Below are 17,861 nucleotides of genomic sequence, written 5' to 3'. Positions count from 1 at the left end.
CTGAAATGCATTCCATAAATATATATATTACCTGATATACAAGTCATACTGTAGGTGTTCCTGATTCAGGCATTAAAATAACGGAAGTACGGGGTGTCTGTTAACCAGGTACGAATAGACACGCCGTGCGGCAGTTGCTCTAGATACAGTCAATGTCTCGTCATAGACGCTGGGGTAGCTGGTTGGGGATGTGGTCAGAGTGGGGTAAATCATCCCATTCAGCATAGCATTTAGCTGCTAGCCCAGCCCAGGCAGACATGATTGGTGATTCAACCACCGCAGTAAACGTACATCTGAACAGACAATGGCCCCTATCTTCCCACTGGCCTTAGGCGCTAAAACTGGCGTTAAACGCAAAGAAAATGCGCCTTGCGCCTGCCTCAGGAAGATAGCATCATGGTTTCGCCAAAGAGGCGTGGCGCAGTCAGTGGCGCTGGAAGTACTTTTAGGTAGGGGGTGCTGTAAGGAAGGGACTCCCTTAGGGACTTGATGTTTTTTGGACTTTTAGCCATATTTAGAGGAATATTTCATTTTAAATTAACATTACGATTATACTGTTATATGTCATTGTTCAGTATCTTCTCCTTTTCTCACTCACTTTCATGTAACCACTTGCTCTCCCTTTAGTCGTTTTACACTACAACAGACAGCAACACAGGCATAAACACTGAACTTATTATTATTATTATGGAAAACCAGATTATGATGAAAATCAAACACTTTTGAAGAGAGAGCGTATGAAATAAGATTAGAGCTGGGAAGCACAAACTGTTTTTGAATGCATTTTGTTGCTGTTATAAACACAAGACAGCCAAATCCAACAATTTCGAAAATCCCATCTCTTGCCACCAGGGGGTGCTGCAGCACCCTCAGCACCCACCTTCCAGCTCCCTTGGGCGCAGTGCCAGAATAGGCCAGAATGGGCGTTTCGGCCTTAAATACCGGCCTAACGCTATCTTCCCCCCTGGCGTTAATTTAGCGCTTAGCGCTTTTCAAAACCAGGCCTTATTCAGTGTTACTGTGCGTAATTGCGCGGAGCTCTCCTCTGCCATCTCACTCTCTCTCCCCCTCTCTCTCTCTCTCACTCCCTCTCTCTCGCACGTCAGACAGGCACAATGAAAAAAAAGTTGTTATACCGTAGTTTTGAGCCCCTGTCATTCAGAGGCTGTTGCATCATCCTACCTGTGCGCTCCCCTACCAAAGCCACACATGTGAAATCTCCCAGCATGCATTGAGGCTAATACATTTCGACAAGAAATAGCAACCAAATCAGCCTAAATAGGCTAAGTGGTAGATATAAATAATATGTATGTTAACACAAGATGCAATTCTGGAACATTTCAATATGGACAAAATAAAACATAAAAATCAAAACACAACCCTATGTGAAACATATGTAATCCATAGCAACCAAATCAGCCTATAGGCTAAGTGGTAGATATAAATAATATGTATGTTAACACAAGATGCAATTCTGGAACATTTCAATATTGGACAAAATAAAACATAAAAATCAAAACACAACCCTATGTGAAACATATATGTAATCCAGGTGGTATATATATCCCTCACAAATACAACATGATATAGATGGGTGACAGCCGTAACACGGTTCTACTGTGATGTCCGCTCCAGCAAGACTTGGCTTAAGCTTCTGGCATACTCTTTGCGCCCAGCCAAGCGCATAGAGCGCGCGGCGATTATGACGTCATCGCACGGGGCATGTCGGGGGGCGAGGCCTGAGCGCAGCGCGGCGCGTCCATGGAGATTTTTCTATCAGCGCGTCGGGTTTTGCTGCCTGTGCCTGTGAGATCTCCGTGGTAGGCTATCAGCGGATATCTGCTGTGATTGAGTCCTCACCGTCGTACAGTCGCCTTCAAAAGCATAATGTTCGATTATAACAAACTAGTTGTGTGGCTTAGCCTTCCCAAATGTTGAGGGTCGTTTTTTAGAATTTAATATATAGAATTGGGAACGTTACATTCAATTTCATTCAGACTGCCTTTCACTGATCGCCGCCATTTCTGGAGCACTCACTATGTTCTGTTTTGGCCTGCGCAGAGTGCGCGCGCCCTCCATGGAGCCCCGCCTCCAGCGCGTGCGCGAAGAGTATGCCAGAAGCTTTAGGCTACTTCACACATACTTTTACAATAAAAACACATTTATGCAATGACTTTACATAATGTAGGCTATGGGCTCTATTCTCCCACAGGCCATCGGCGCTATTACGGGCCTTAACCGCAAAAAAACGTGCCTTGCGCCTGTTTCAGCAAGATAGCAATAGGCTTTAGGCTGCCAAATGCGCTTTAGGCCGAATGGGCGTGGCGCAGTCCCAAAGTGGGCGTGTCGGCGCTAAATACCAGCCTAGTCATATCTTGGGAGCTGGCCTACATTTAGCGCTTTGCGCTTTTCAAAAGCAGGCCTATTCTTTGCCTTCACTGCTTCTTCTCTGTCACCCTTCTCTCTCTCTCTCTCTGAGTTCCCAGCATGCATTGTGTTTCTTCATTTCGCTACTAAATAGCCACCAAATGAGCCAAAATAGATATAAAAGGTAGTTCTAAATTAATGTGTAATGGTAACACAGCCTGCCATTGTCAACATTTCAATATTGGACCAAATAAAACCTCGAAATGAAAACACCACCCTATGTGAAACATATATGTCCTCCTGGGCATATATATACCCCTTGTCGAGTTAACGTGATTTAGAGAAGTAACAGCGGAACGCGCTTCGGAACGCGCTTCTAATGGCATCTGCTATACTGTGATGTCCGTCCAATAACTTGGCCCTATTTCACATTTAGTTTTACAATAAAAACACATTTATGCAATGACTTGACATAATGTAGGGTATATTTATGTGCATCATCCTTCCTGCAGCAGGCGAGAGAAAATGATATCTTTCTGGACAAACTTTCACCAATCTAATAGGCTATATTTTTCTAGCTGATGCATAGAACATTATTTTCACTTTGATCTTGCTATAGTGTAGCGTATTTACATGCTTGCAGTATTGAAACTGCAGTTAGATTGGTTTGAGAAGCATAATAATATGGAATAATAGCCTATAATGCAGACAGACAGGCTGGATGAAGGGAGGGGGGGGGGGCAGAGCGTTTGGCTTTCGTCTGGTTTTGCGGGATCACTGGAATTGGAGCTAAAAAGGCAAGCGTGCGATTCGTTTATTGCACTTATCCAATGAGCATGACGGTGCATAATTTTACGCCTAAAAGGCGTGGTTGTAATGCTTTGGGCTGCATCTAGCGCCAGCACGACGATATCAAGTGCGCCTTTCCACGCCCACTGCTTTGATCTGCGCCTGCCGCTCGGCCTAGAAACTGCGCCGATGCAACGATAGGGGCCTATATGTATGTGCATCATTTAGCCTGTACAGCAGGTAGTCTACAAGTTATAAAACTACCTGCCCTGAATGAGCCGAGTGGGGGTGCTTGTTCACTATTGTGAATGTTATGTGTTAACAACATAAAGATCATGGAATTGGATGGTCTCAGGAATGTCACTGAGAGTTAACGTTCTATATTGTAGGCTACAGGGAGACTGCATCAGCCCTGCTGAACAGATCTGTATTTGTCTGGCTGTAGGTTGAATAGTTTTATTCAGGTTATGATCTGTGATGTTGTGAATAATTCTACGCTTAAAAGGCGTGGTTATAATGGTTAAGGCCACGTATAGCGCCGGCACGAGAATAGCCAGTGCGCCGGTCCACTCCCATTAATATGCGCTGCGCCTGGCGCTAAGTGCTCATTTAAGGCCGTTGCAATGATAGAGCCCTATGTATCTGCTCTAGAAACCCCAATCCTGTAGTGTAGAGCTACAGCACTGTCCTTTGGTGAGTCAGCCCATTGATATATACAGTATGTTTTTTTTACCCCACTCACGCGGCAGCCATATAACATTTTGTGGGCGTTCCCACACAGACCGACTGTATCTAGGAAAGAAGTTTGATGAACAAGCACAAAACGACCGGAACACGGGAACGACAGCGACTACAGAAGTGACAGCAAAGCCAGTAACAGCGAGGGTGACAGCACATAGGTGAGTAACAACATAGTAAAAACATGGACTCTGATATACACCGGTTAGGCGATTTGCTCAGCAGAAAAGCAAGGGAAAGTTGAGCTTATTGGCTATTGCCAGAGCGGGGAGGCGTGGGAGGCTGTGAATGGACAGGGAGAGAGACATGAATGAAAGGGGTGTGCATAGCAATGAATGGGGTGATATAACCTGGACTTGACGTTTGCTGCAGAGGTCTTCATTATTGAAATTAGTCTAAGACATCATCACTTAGTTGTACCACTATAGCGCTGGCTTATGTTGTATTGTATATTTTGATTTTGTGTGTCTTGTAGGCCCATGTGGGGTGGGCATTGTCAAAAGTGCATGACACAATGAATAAAACAATCAATCAATCAATCAATCAATATATTTGTGTGGTGTCAAACATGGCTTACAAGATATTGCTTTATAATCTAGATTCATGGTCTAGCCGTGTAATTGTTTTTCTCCACATGGCAGCAACTTATTTTGAATGGTTTCAGAGCTGGAGTAATCAAAATCATATTGATCCTTCCCACTGGCATTCATTCATCGAGGCCATGAGGATCAGGACCAGGTGTTAAGCTAGGTATAATTCCCTCGAAGCACAGGCAGACACAAGTGGCTTTCTTGCTACTGGTTTATTGAAGGCTTCTCTTCTTATCACCTCCAAATCCACCGTGAAAACTAAACATACAGACACATATTGACAAGAAAATATAGGCCATGTTAGCTTCATAAAACACATAACATGCACAGCATGTGGAATAAAACATTACCAAAGTAATACAGACAAACAAACACCATACCTCGTTGGCTGCATGCTACAAAAGGGAATAGTCTTCTGGCTTGTAACTGTCCACATATACAGTACAATAAGTGAAATGAAAGTATCTGTCGACCAGCATCACTTTCACCGGCGCACCTATGATGTTGCTGCTTGCTGCTTGATGAAGCGTCTCTTCCTCACGTGAGAGCAGCTTAACCAGAGTTTGTAACCTTGGACTAAGACTTCAAAATAAGAGCTCACATTTCAAAATAAAAGTACTATTACATGTACCAAATGAAATAATGTCTAAATACTAAATGCAGCTTAAATTAACTCTCAAATGCGACATTGGCCTTATAAACATTACACAAAATATACAAATTATGTATAACAGTACTTGCAACAGTTACACTCCCACCAAAATTACACAAACCTTAATGTGGGATTTTTCTAAACATAAATGGATGTTGCAATCAAACACTTCAACTTCCCAATAAAACATTCCTGTTATTGACCATTGACATGGAATTTCAGGCAAAAAATTAAACACCTTAATCTGCCTCAAGCAGAGTAACAACCTTCTGTACAGGTCTTTCAAGGAACACCGTTTTCGTTGTTGGTTTTCCCTTCGTGTCAAATGTGGTGTTACTGAGCAGTAATCTCAATTTTCTCACTCTACCATCTGCGCCTGGATAGATTTCTGTGACTCTGGCCAGCTTCCATTCGTTGCGTGGTACCAGATCATATGTAGAAGGACGATGTCGTTGACTTTCATGTTCCTTCTGTTCTTGTTCCACTTTTGTCTTGGTTGTAAATTCAGAAGATATTCCTTCTGCCATCGAGTCCAAAATGCATTAGCCAAATACTGCACTCTGCGCCACCTCTTCTTAAGATATAGATCTTCTCTGACAAATTGTCCAGGTGGTGGGAGGATGATTGTGGACTTCATTGTAAGAATGTGGTTTGGAGTTAAAGGTTCAGGTCCGGATGGGTCATTCAAATGCTCAGCGGTGAGTGGTCTGCTGTTAATGATAGCCATAACCTCATACAGGAATGTCCTTAGAGAGGTGCTGTCGAGCCTTTGTGCTGACTGGTCGAGGATAGCTGTAAGAACACTTCTTATAGTTCTTATCTGCCTCTCCCAGACACCGCCCATGTGACTTGCCGCTGGAGGGTTCATAAGAAATTCACATCCTAGAGCCTTCACTCTTTCTTGATCCATTCCTTTCATGAGATCTGCAAACTCTCTTCTTGCACCAACAAAATTGGTTCCTTGGTCACATCTTATTTGACGAATATTTCCTCTTATGGCAATGACTGCTCTTAAAGCATTAATAAACGCATCAGTTGTCATGTCATCAATCATCTCTATGTGTATGGCTCTTGAACATAGACAGGTAAGTAAGAGACCATATTTCTTGAGATCCTTCCTTCCTTCTTTAACATAGATCGGACCAAAGCAGTCTATGCCAGCGTAAGCGAAAGGTGGAGTTGTTTCCGTTCTATCTTGTGGTAAATCACCCATTCTTTGTTCTTCAGTACGTCTTCTGTACTGTCTGCATTTGACACATTTGAAGATGTGTGAAGAGACTCCACTGCTGCATCCCAGGATCCACCATCCATTAGCTCGCAATTCGTTCATCGTCATTCCACATCCTTGATGATGTAGTTTTTCATGAAAGTGCTTGATCAGTAAAGCTGATATGTGTGCTGGATGCTTCACGTGTGGGTGCAACGTGGCTTGACTTAAGCGTCCTCCCACCCTTAGGATACCTTCTTCATCCACAAACGGGCTCAACTTGTACAGCTTACTGTCTTTGGTCTTGGTAAGCACTTTCTTTAGTTTCAAGCTCTTTATCTCATCTGAGAATGCTTCTTCTTGAACTAGCTTGATGATAGCAAGTTCTGCTTCTTTCCTTTCTTCTAGGCTTGTACTCTCGTTGGTTCTTTGCTTCACACCTTTGTATTCTTTGACTAGTCGTTTCAATCTAGCAACTGCTCTTACTCCCCTTGACCAATCAGAGAATTTCTGTAGGCGATCCAATAATGATCTGTCTTCCTTTGCCTTAGTGTTACACACAATGGCCTTGCGGAGTTCAGGATCATCTTCCTTAATTTCTCCCACCTTGTGTGCTCTGTCAGGTAGTTCTTTTTGCCAAAGAAACTTCGGTCCTGTGAACCAGTTTGAGGTCTTGAGTTGCTCTGCAGTCAAACCTCGAGAGGCATGATCTGCCAGATTATCTTCAGAAGCTACATGAGCCCATTGTTCAGGCTTTGTACTTGACTTGATTCTCTGTATGCGGTTGGCTACGAACACTTGAAACCTTCTTGCGTCATTGTTTATGTAGCCGAGAACGACTGTGGAATCCGTCCAAAATAACTCTTGCAGATCTTGGATTTCTAGCTCCTTCCGGAGCATGTTGCTGGTTCGAACTGCAACAACTGCAGCAGTGAGTTCAAGTCTCGGTATAGTTGTGACATTGGTTGGTGAAACTCTTGACTTTCCCATTACCAGACTGCAATGGACTTCATCTGACTCGTTAATGACTCGCAGGTAAGAACATTCACCGTATCCGGAGACACTTGCATCAGCAAAATGGTGAAGCTCATACTTTTTAACGTTGCCGAAGTCTGGAGGTAAGAAGCATCTTTTGATTTGCATTTCAGCCAGCTTGGGTAGGTCTCTGATCCAGGACTCCCACTGAGGTCTTAGGTTTTCTGGAAGTTCCTCATCCCAGCCGATCTTCTCTCTGCACATTTGCTGAAGTATTTGCTTCCCCAAAAGGACAAAGGGTGCCATGAACCCCAGGGGATCATACATAGAGGCTACGGTAGAGAGCACACCTCTTCTTGTTAGTGGATTGGGTTTTACTTGAACTCTGAATTTGAATGAGTCAGAAGTGATACACCACTCTACTCCAAGAGCTCTCTCCATATGTGGTAGACCCAAGGCCATGTCTTGATCTTTGATGGCGGCACATTCTTCTTCTGGGATGGTTGCCATCACATTCTCTCTGTTCGAAACAAACTTGTGGAGTCTTAACTTGCCAGTACTGCAAAGTTCTCTTGATTCTTTGACAAGTTGGATGGCTTCATTCTCAGTTGGAACGCTCGTGAGACCATCGTCTACGTAGAAATTTCTTTGAATGAAGCGTACAGCATCTTCGCTGAACTGACCTTGTCCTTGTGCTGCCATATGTTTTAGGCCGAAGTTGGCACAGCCAGGAGACGAGGCCGCTCCAAACAAGTGGACCTTCATTCTGTAGATTGATGGGGTGGCCTCCAAGTTGCCATTCTCCCACCATATAAATCTTAAATAATCCTGATCTTCCTTTCTCACGTGAAATTGGTGGAACATCTTTTCGATGTCACACATGACTGCGACAGAGCCTTTTCTGAAGCGACATAGGACACCCACCAATGTATTTGTCAAGTCAGGACCGGTGAGCAGATGGTCGTTAAGGGATGTTTCTTGAAACTTGGCAGAACAGTCAAATACGACACGTATTTTCCCTGGCTTCTGTGGATGATAAACTCCGTGATGCGGAATGTACCAAGCTGAATTGTTGTCAATTTCTTCCTCCGGGACCTTCTCTGCATCGCCACGTGAAATTATCTCATCCATAAATGTTACGTAGTCTTTACAGTATTTTTGATCTTTCTTCAGTCTTCTTTCAAGACAATTCAAGCGGTGTATTGCGCATATCTTGTTGTTAGGCAATTTTGGTCTTTCTTCTTTGAACGGTAATGGCATTTCATAGTGACCATTGTCATTTTGAGTGATGTTTTCTCTCAATTTCGACAGGAACTTGAGATCTTCTTGAGAGACCGAATCCTCTTCTCCAGCCCTTTCTGAGAAATCTGATTCAAGAACCTTTATGATGTCTGAGGGTGTGATTTCTTTTACTTTGGTTCGGCTCACATAGTGTACTTCAGTTTTGAGATTGACAGAAGGCTCCACACCTGGAGTCACTTGTCTCACTACTATGCGATGGCTGATTCCGATAGCGTCGCCGTAGTCCACATAGGGATTCCTGTGGCCAACGATACTCCATCCAAGGTCTGTACGCTGTGCATAAGGCTGATCTTCTTTGGCAGAGACAACGTCCCTTGGAAGTAGGGCTTGTGAGCAGTTATACCCAATGAGCAGACCTACTTCACAGTCCTGCAGAGGCGCTATCTCTTCTTGGAGGTGCTCTAGATGGGGCCAAGCCTTTGCTGTTTCATCTGTTGGTATGTGAGTTCTGTTGGCTGGAATAAACTCACGTGTATAGACTGGTGGTAAAGAGATCTTCTTACTAGAGTAAAAGCCTCGGACTTGTAGGTCATTTACCCTTTGAGAGCTTACTACTGTGGTTCTTGAGGTCATAGTAGAAAGCTTGAGCTTCACTTGTTCTTTGTTTGCTTCCAAAGCTTCAGCTACTTCACTTAGAATAAAGGTTGTGTCGCTTTGAGAATCCAACAAAGCATATACAAGAACCTCTTGTGCTGGTTGAGTTGTGGAGGAAAGCCAAACTGGAATTATTGCAGCTGTTTGCGTGTTGGCTTCATCAAGTATTACTCGATTTGAAGTAGCGACTCTGGTTGTTTCTTTTTGTTGTGTCGATTGAGGTCTTTCTTTATACTCTTGACTTGTACTTTGCTTTTCTTTTTCTCTTTGCTTTTGCTTGGCTTGTGGTGGTCCTTCTTCTTTGGCTCGCTCCTCATGCAGACAGGTAGGATGCCGCTTGTGGCATGTATCACAGACACTCCTGCTGTTGCAGCTCTTTGAGTAGTGACCAGACTTGAGACACCCAAAGCATATCCTTTCAGCTTGAATGAATTTGATTCTGTCTGTAACTGCTTTCTCCATGAACTTCCTGCATTTGTGCAACGTATGCCCAGTCTTCTTACAGAAAATGCATGTTATTTCATTGGAACTTGTGGTCAGTGTCTTTGCTCCGAAGCTTTGGTTTCTTTGGTATTTTGGTTTTTCAGCCTCACCTTGTTTCAGTGACTGCAGTGATGTGACTGGGTTGCAGGCAATTTTTGCTTCTCTTGTCATAAATTTGACAAATCGGCTGAAAGAGGGGAATTGGTTACTTTCTTCTTCTACGTCTATAACCTTCCGATTCCATCTTGCTGTTAGCCAATCCGGTAACTTTGACAGAATTTTGAAAAGGGATGAGAAGGGCGCCTAGAGAGAGTGGCGACCGGCTGTGGAGCTCCGTGAACTTCGTAGAGAAATAGGTCTTTTTTTAGAGTAATTTCGTTTTGTTTATAATTTCGTTACTTCTATTCGCTTTGTAAATATCTAGTGTATATATCAGTGTCTTTTATACAGTGTACATAGTAGCGTAAGTGCACTTTTTTAGCAAAGGGAAAACAACAACAGCTTGGATTACAGCGTGGATTACCGCCGGGCGATCGCGCTATTGTTCCCACTGCGCCCCCCCCCCCAGGGACCACCAGCAATGGAGGACAACGACAACAGCGACAACAGCAGCTTCAACAACAACGACGGCACCAGCAGTACCACCGTACGTAGGTACAACAGGGGAGCGCTGCTAGACATCAGAAATGCGCAAAAACACCCCAAACAAAACTGGACGGCTCCCGACCTCTCTGAATACCCTGAACTTAAACGGCAAAAGAGAGGAAATAGAGGGGGTCTTCTTGCACGACAGAGAAGGAGAGCGCATAAGCCACCACTGCCCAGTATTCTCCTGGCTAATGTTCAATCACTGGAAAATAAGTTATGTGAACTGAGAGCACGGGCACAGTTTCAAAAGGACATAGCGAGATGCAACGTTATATGTTTGACTGAGACCTGGCTTTCAGCCGACACTACGGATCAGGCCATCGCTATCCCAGGCTTCAGTATACACAGAGCGGATAGAGACCAAGAGCGCTCCGGGAAAGCGAGAGGCGGCAGCGTCTGTCTGATGGTAAACAATAACTGGTGCACGAATACCACTAACATCGAAACGCACTGCACAGCGGACCTGGAATACATTATGCTCCAATGTGTACCGCACTATAGTCCCCGTGAATTCACGTCAGTCACTCTTGCTGCAGTATATATTCCCCCCCAGGCCCAGCGCGATAAACGCAGCCAAAGAACTCCACCGCGCGATCAGCGCACAGGAGCTGAAACAACCGGAAACAGCAATGATCCTGGCAGGCGACTTCAACAGAGTCAACCTGAGGAAGCGCATGCCTTCACTCCATCAGCACATCAACTTCCACACAAGGGGAGAACGCACACTAGACCAGTGTTACACGAACATCAAACACTGCTACAAGGCGACCCCCCGCCCCCCCTTTGGCAGATCGGACCACGCCTCCATCCTGCTCGTTCCCAGGTATCAACAACAGCTCAAGCGACACCCCCCGGCCTTCCGAACCACCCACTGCTGGTCAGACCAATCAGAGGACATTCTGAGAGACTGCTTCGACCAAACAGCATGGGAAGAGTTCAAGGCTGCAGGAGACCTGGACGAGTATGCAGACACAGTAACAGGCTTCATTCAAAAATGCACAGAGGACATAATCCCCCAAAAAATAATCAAAATAATGCCAAACCAGAAGCCCTGGATCAATAGTGACGTCCGGGCAGCCCTCCACGCCAGGACCACCGCCTTCAACTCCGGAACACCAGAGGAATACAAACAGACAAAATATGCCCACCGAAGCACTTTAAAAAGAGCACGGAGAGAATATGGCAGGCAGCTGGAAGCAAAACTGGACTCAAACAACCCCAAACACCTGTGGAGAGGACTCCACGCTGCCACTGACTTCAAAGGGGCAAAACAGCAAAACAACAACGAGTCACCCACCCTGCCAGACGAACTCAGCGCGCTCTACGCCAGGTTCGACCCCTCTGCCAGAGCGCCTCCCCTCCTCCCCCCCTCCTCTCCCACCCCTCTCCTCCTCTCCCACCCCTCTCCTCCTCTCCCCCCCCCATCACCCCCCCCACCACCCCCCCCTCCCTCCTCCTCTCCTCCCAACCCTCCCCCCCTCCTCTCCTCCCCCCCTGCCACCTCCTCTCCTCCCCCCCCCTGCCACCTCTCTCCCCACACCACCCCTCCCCTCCTCTTCTCCCCCCCCTGCCACCTCCTCTCCTCCCCCCCCTGCCACCTCTCTCCCCCCACCACCCCTCCCCTCCTCTCCCACCACCACCACTCCCCCCCTCCGCCCCTCCGCCCCCCCCCCACCCCTCCTCCCCCCCCCCCCCCACTGCCCTCCTCTCCCCGCCACCCCTCCCCCCCCCCCCCCCCAGCCCTCAGCACCCCCTCCCATCCCCACCTAACCACCAACCCCCCCCACCTCCCCCCCCCCCCACAGACCCAGACCGCCCTCTCACCATCACTGAGGAGGAGGTGCGCCGGTCGTTCCTGCGTATCAACCCTCGCAAGGCGGCCGGCCCGGACGGCATCCCCGGGCGGGTCCTCAAGGCCTGCGCCCACCAGCTGGCAGGCGTATACACAGACATTTTCAACCAGTCTCTCTCCCTCCGACGAGTTCCCTCCTGCTTCAAAGCAGCGACAATCATCCCCATCCCCAAGCAGCAGAAAGTGACCAGCCTCAACGACTGGCGCCCAATAGCCCTCACACCAATAGCCAGCAAGTGCTTTGAAAAGCTGGTCATATCAAAGATCCGCCCCACACTCCCCCCGGACCACGACCCGCTACAATTCGCATACCGGCCCAACAGGAGCACAGCGGATGCAGTAGCACACGTGCTCCACACCGCCCTGTCCCACCTGGAGGGGAAGGACACCTACGTAAGAATGCTGTTCGTGGACTACAGCTCAGCATTCAACACCATAGTACCCTCCAGGCTGGTATGCAAGCTCAAGGACCTGGGACTTAACACAGCAATGTGCGACTGGATCCTGGATTTCCTGACAGACCGCCGCCAGGTGGTGAGGGTGGGCAACCTCACCTCCTCCCCACTGACCATCAGCATAGGAGCGCCCCAGGGGTGCGTCTCCAGCCCCTTCTGGTATGACCTCTACACCCACGACTGCGTGGCGACTCAAACCTCTAACACCATCGTGAAGTTTGCAGACGACACAGCAGTCGTGGGGCTGATCTCGGGGAGCGACGAGACGGCCTACAGAGAGGAGGTGGGGGCCCTGGAACAATGGTGCCAGGACAACCACCTCTCTCTGAACGTCTCCAAGACCAAGGAGATCATTGTAGACTACAGGAGGGGGGGGGGGGCGCACACCCCCCAATCACCATCAACGGCACAGTGGTGGAAAGGGTGGACAGCTTCAAGTACCTGGGAGTCAATATCCACCAGGACCTGACATGGGCCGGCCACACCGCCACTGTCGTCAAAAAGGCCCAACAGCGAATACACGGACTCAAGCGCCTGAAGAAATTTGGGCTAAGGAAAGAAATCCTCAGGGACTTCTACAGAGGCACCATTGAAAGCCTGCTGACTGGCGGCTTCACCACCTGGTACGGGAACTGTACCACCATGGACCGCAGGGCGCTACGGAGAGTGAGACGCGCGGCACAGCACGTAACAGAATGTGAGTTGCCAGATCTGCATGAACTGTATAAACAGCGGTGCCTCAGCAGGTCCCTGAAGATCATCAAAGACACAAACCATCCCCACAACAGCCTGTTCTCCCTGCTACCCTCAGGGAGAAGATACAGGGTTCCGAAAGCACGCACAAATCGCTTGAGGAACAGTTTCTTCCCGCAGGCCACGAGACTCCTTAACATACACAAATAGTGTAGTAGCCGCACTGTACCGTACTGTAGCTGCTACCATTACGTATGTCTAACGTTTAATTGTATGTTTAATAAGGAATATGCTATTTGCACCTGTATGTCAAATACGCCGAATTTAAAATGCCGAGTTTAATTGTATGTTTAATAAGGAATATGTTATTTGCACCTGTATGTCAAATACGCAGAATTTAAAATGTTTAAGCACGTCTAAAGTATGCACCCGACACGTGCACCTATGTGCAGTGAATATGCCACCGTCTCTGACTTGTCTTATCACTATACTGCCTTATGCTTGTTGTGTCTCTTGTTGTTTTTGTACCCATATGCCCTGTTATATTTGTTATATTTGTACTATTTGCACTATGTTGTAAACGGAGTCCACAGCACAAGAATTTCACACGTGATACTTGTACCATGGAGTGACAATAAAAATCTTGAATCTTGAATCTTGAATTTTCCTGTTTTAATTACAGTCATTCAAGATTTCCAGTGCCTTGATGTGGACCATGGCAGCCTCGCAACTACGGAGAAAATCGACAAACTCCCTGAGCTCAAAGCTGTCCTTAGATCCCATCTTGGGCCATGCTTGTAGCTTGTCTCTGTATGCTTTTGCAATTGTGAATGGGTTTCCGTATCTCTCCTCCAAAATCTCCCATGCAGCAACATAGGCAGATTAAGTTCCGAGTAGGAAATAGCCATCGAGTGCTTTCTTAGCTTGTCCACTTACATATCTACGGAGGTAGTATATCTTCTCCTTGTCTTGAATGGTCTTCTGGTCAATCAGTGTTTCAAATGAGAGTTTCCAGTCATTGTATTTCAATGGATCCCCACTGAATATTGGAGGTTCAGGAATTGCAATCCTGTTTGCACTTAAAGCACCTGCTAGCACCTTAACGAGCTCTGTTGTACTGTCATTTGAGGAGGTGGTTACAGCTTGTGGTGCAGGAGACATATACTGGGACAGAGGACTTGTGGGAGCAGGCACTTGGTTGTCTGCTACGATCTCACGTTCTAGTATGTCCTTCTGCTCTTCTTCAACGACCTTCACTCGATCGTACACCTGCATTCTCGCTCGTGCTGCATTGAGACTTTTCACTGCCTCCAAATGCTGTACTTTTCTCCGTCTTTCCTCCAGGGTCCTTTGTAGAGCAGCATGCTCTTTTTCTTGGTTAGCTTTAAATTTAGCCTCCTCTTCCTCTCTCTGTATTCTTCGTTTCACCTCTTCTGCTTCTTGTTCTAAGCGACGTTTTACGGCTGCTGCCTCTTGATCAGCTATCTTCTTTCTAGCTTCTGCTTCTAGGCGCTCTATTTCCACTTGTTCTCTTTCTTGTTCTTGTAACACTTTCAGAACAGCTTGGCTTGCAGCAGCTTCAGCGGCGGCTTCTTGTCGTTTTACAGAAGAGCTTATTGAGAGTATTGAGGGGACTTTAGGGACAGAAGAAACATAACTTGATTTAGAGATGCTTGAGTTGAAGAGAGACCCTGCTTCTGGCCAGTGTGGTTCTCCTCCTTCTGGAATCTTTCCATCCAGTCGACTTGCGGCTCTGCATACAATGACATTAGAAATCTCTACACACAGATCCACTCTTCGACGTGTGTCTTGGTCTGGAGTTGAGATTTTACGTAGTTCATCATAAACACGCTGGACATCTGCAGAAAGACTCCTGACATCACCGATGATATCATTAAGCAGATCATCAGATAGAGACTCTGTTGATTGTGATAATGTCTTCTTAGAAGATTTGGCTTGTGTTCTCCATTTGGTGTAAGTGTAGTTAAATCTTTGTTGAAGCGATTTAATTTGTCCTTCTTGCATTTCTCTACCCTTCTCTGTTAGAGTTCTGGTTCTTTGACTTCGTCTTAGCGCTTCCTCTTCCTGGGATTCAGCGCCATCCAGTGGCTGGTTTTCAAGTTGGACTTCTGTGACATTGTCCCCAACCTGTTGCTGGGATTCAGCGCCATCCAGTGACATTTTCAAATCTGCTTTAAATTGACCCAATTTTGTAGATAGAAAATATATAGTAACGATACCTCTACATCAACTTTTAACACTCACAGCTAAATTTAACCAGATATTAACTTTCAAAATACAGACAGAATTCTCAGAAAATAAAACTTCAATATCAAATGGCAAATATAGCCTTCACTTATTTCCAAAATCACACTTTAAATTAGAAATATAAATTTCAATGAGAAAACGTATGTACCCTTTAACTTTGGCACCTTATGTGTCGATAATGGCAAGCTTAACTTAAATTACTGAGCAAATAAGTCAAAGCATTTACCACACACACCACAGTAAGTTATCATTCTCAGTCAAAAATCTTTTAGCAAAACTTTACAAAAACCCTCTTCTTAGAACACTCTTGACTTATTAGTGACCAAGTTCTTTATGGCTTTGTCTTGAAAAGGTTGCTCTTTAACACTGTGTGCGTCTTCTGTGTGTGCAAAGTGTGTGGTTTTAACTCATCTCTCAGTCCTTCAAAGACAGCTCCATGCGCAGCAGAAACATTGTGGCAAGCTGCAGCTGGTCCTTTGATCTCACCGCACCGTTAATTGGCTTCAATTAGTGTCCACGAGGTCGATGAACAGTCCGAGTTTTCACTATAATTCCCTCGAAGCACAGGCAGACACAAGTGGCTTTCTTGCTACTGGTTTATTGAAGGCTTCTCTTCTTATCACCTCCAAATCCACCGTGAAAACTAAACATACAGACACATATTGACAAGAAAATATAGGCCATGTTAGCTTAACATAAAACACATAACATGCACAGCATGTGGAATAAAACATTACCAAAGTAATACAGACAAACAAACACCATACCTCGTTGGCTGCATGCTACAAAAGGGAATAGTCTTCTGGCTTGTAACTGTCCACATATACAGTACAATAAGTGAAATTAAAGTATCTGTCGACCAGCATCACTTTCACCGGCGCACCTATGATGTTGCTGCTTGCTGCTTGATGAAGCGTCTCTTCCTCACGTGAGAGCAGCCATGGCCGTAACTAGCTATGAGGACGGGGAGGTCCGGACCTCCCCTAATATTTCAGAGGAAATTTTATTTTTTTTATTTTTTTTATTTTTATTTTTTTTATAAAACAATCTGCATGGAAAAGCATGAAAAACACGGGATCGCTTTTATTTTGAAACGAAAGGCAGGTCAGGCAGGAAGTCATCTGACGCCGCGTCCGCGGTAACTTGATTCCGAGAGAGCAGCAGCATGGTGGTGAGTGATGACTGTCTGTCTGCCTGGCGAGATAATTGAAGGTGAGCGAGCTGCGAGACAGTGAGCGAGTGAACGACAGACAGTGAGTGACACTGACAGATTTTTTAGCAACAACCAAGAAAGTAAGTGTCTAGTCTGTCTCTTAAGTAATGTTACCTGTGTGACACGTTGGGATGCTACTGGCTAATCATGCATGATGCCAATTGCCAAGCTCCCGAAGTCAGGTATGCAGGTGGCTATATGCATGGTTTCAGTTTCATGACCCAATAAGTAACAAAAAGAGGTGGTGTAAAGTTAAAAACAACATAATATATTTTATTTTATTTTTCAATCGTTCCTATCAGGAATAAATAAATGTCCCTCTGTATGTTTTTTTTATTATCGATGATGACTTTGTGTGTTGTGTACGGCTTGGGTTGTGTACCTGTGTTTGTAGGTGTCATTTTGATATGAATTTGGCTAAAACAGTTTGTGTTTGTTAGTTACAATTATGTTGACAGGAGAGCTGAGCAGGTGGTGACATGAAAGAGAATATACTGAATAATGACATCACAACAGTATAATCCTAATGTTGATTTAAAATGATATATTACTCTAAATATGGCTAAAAAAGGGGGGAAAAAACCCTCAAATTTTTTTCGCCGGGCGCCCTTGCGGGCGCCACCAAATGCACCTCCCCTTGCTGGACCTCCCCTATTTCAGAACCCTGGTTACGGCCCTGAGAGCAGCTTAACCAGAGTTTGTAACCTTGGACTAAGACTTCAAAATAAGAGCTCACATTTCAAAATAAAAGTACTATTACATGTACCAAATGAAATGATGTCTAAATACTAAATGCAGCTTAAATTAACTCTCAAATGCGACATTGGCCTTATAAACATTACACAAAATATACAAATTATGTATAACAGTACTTGCAACAGTTACACTAGGTTAGGTTAGTTTATTTGATATGGACATCACAGAGCATTGGAGATGAAACATACAGTACATGTATGCACAACAACCAGATACACAGTGTTTAGTGTTTATAGCGGAACGCTAATTTTCAACACCTGTCCACAGGCGACTCCTACA

This window comes from Poromitra crassiceps, assembly GCF_964638095.1.
Source record: "Poromitra crassiceps genome assembly, chromosome: 21".
Lineage (NCBI taxonomy): Eukaryota > Metazoa > Chordata > Actinopteri > Beryciformes > Melamphaidae > Poromitra > Poromitra crassiceps.
This window is presented reverse-complemented; position numbering follows the sequence as displayed.